Source organism: Pinus tabuliformis, chromosome 3_2 (assembly GCF_031772625.1).
Source record: "Pinus tabuliformis cultivar Carrire ecotype Pingquan chromosome 3_2, CPIR1, whole genome shotgun sequence".
Classification (NCBI taxonomy): Eukaryota; Viridiplantae; Streptophyta; class Pinopsida; order Pinales; family Pinaceae; genus Pinus; species Pinus tabuliformis.
Window position 1 is genome coordinate 341738060 of NC_142302.1, and position 1932 is coordinate 341739991.

Sequence of the window (1932 nt, forward strand, 5' to 3'; positions counted from 1 at the left end):
TTGGTCCTATATATACTCTATTTAGCATTCAAAAATATAATTTAAATAATGAAAAATAATACATTGTATTTTGCACTTTAAAGAAGCTTGCAAGTGAAGAAATTTGATCCTTCTCGGCTCATGTTAGATCCATACTTAAAATAGATCTATATTGGTCAATATGTGGGTATGTGTCTATGCCTGTCGTCATGTTTTTGACAAACAATAGATACATGTGAATTATCCTTATGTGTAGTTTTATTTACATATAAGGCTTAATTATTATTTAATAATGGTGAAATAGATAGATTTATAAATTAAGATTTTATTTAAATTTTAGTAATGCAAATTAATTTCATTGAGCCGGTGGATGACATGGTAAATCCTGGGGTCCTAGTGGTGTCAACGATCCAAACTTCGATTTTAATAAAATTTACACGGTCAAAAAAAACCTTTTTGGGAAACAAAAGTTGACGATAATATTAGAAGAGAGTTTTAAATTAATTAAGGAAAGAGAAATTTCGTAACCCATACCCTCAGCAAAGCACAAAGGAGGTGGGGCATGTTATTGGATGTCCTCTCTAAATATCGTTAATGTTCACTTAGAGAAACATGTTAGCAACCACAAATACAGGCTCCATTATTCTATTTAATTTCATTCAGTTAGCAATCTATGTTCATAATCATCTATGAAATTTACAAGGATTTGGAATCATATGTAACTTGTTTCAGCGGTCCTTCGTCTGTAACAACTACACCTAATTGAATCCACAAAATACACCTATAAATAGTTTTGACTTCTAGAACAACTGGCCTATTAGCTCAGTTGGTTAGAGCGTCGTGCTAATAACGCGAAGGTCGCAGGTTCGAAACCTGCATAGGCCACCTTGTTTCTACTTTAAGTACGAAATTGATGGAATAGTTTTGCTCGCAGGATTTCTGCATGGCCCGAAATGGAATTTTATTTTCTTAACTTTAAGTACGAAATTGATGGAATAGTTTTGCTCGCAGGATTTCTGCATGGCCCGAAATGGAATTTTATTTTCTTAATGCCAATAAAGCTGAACCATAGGCCGAGACGGAGTTGGTTTTTTAATCCTAATAAAGGAAAAGTCGCAGGTTCGAAACCTGCACAGGCTGAACCATCTTTCTTCAGATGGAATTGTTTTGTTTGCAGGTTCGAGAGCCAGATTTTCTTTCTTCACTATGCAGGTGTTTCACTCTAAGCTGATCCATCTTTCTTGAGATGGAATTATTTTGGTCACAGGATTGAGACCTAGATTTTCTTTCTGCATAGGCCGAGATGAAATTGTTTTCTTAATGCTAGTAATGCAAAAGTCGCAGGTTCGAGACCCGCATAGGCCGAACCATCTTTCTTCAGATGGAATTGTGTTGGTGGCAGGTTCGAGACCTGCATAGGCCGAACCATCTTTCTTCAGATGGAATTGTGTTGGTGGCAGGTTCGAGACCTGCATAGGCCGAACCATCTTTCTTCAGATGGAATTTTTTTGGTGGCAGGTTCGAGACCTACATTTTCTTTCTTTTAGATGGAATTGTTTTGGTCGCAGGTTCGAGATCTAGATTTTCTTTCTCCGGATAGAAGTGGTTTCTTAGTGTTTATGACGCAAAAGTCGCAGGGTCGATACCTGCATAGACGGAGGTTATTCCACTCCAAAACTGATCCATCTTTCTTCAGACAGAGTTGTTTTGGTCGCAGGTTCGAAAATAACGGCGGTTTTTCTTTCTTCGGATGGATGGAATGGTTTTGTTAATAATGTAAAAAATCCTGATAAGATAGCCTAGCTTAATTGGTAGAGTCTTCATTACTAGTATTTTATCTCTATTAAGAAGTTATGAGGTCAAATCTTTCGGATGTCATTTGGATTTAGGTTACCTTTTTGCGGATCCCAAAAAGTTTTTAAAATATATTATAAATGATTTTGAAATATAATT

The 1932-nt window shown here is 36.0% G+C and overlaps 1 non-coding gene across 1 annotated transcript; it reads left to right on the plus strand.

The window, feature by feature from the left end:
- The first annotated feature begins 790 nt into the window (after nucleotides 1–790).
- TRNAI-AAU (transfer RNA isoleucine (anticodon AAU)) lies at nucleotides 791–864 on the plus strand. The gene has a single exon. It is a non-coding gene; the product is annotated as a tRNA-Ile (tRNA).
- The last annotated feature ends 1068 nt before the right edge of the window (nucleotides 865–1932 follow it).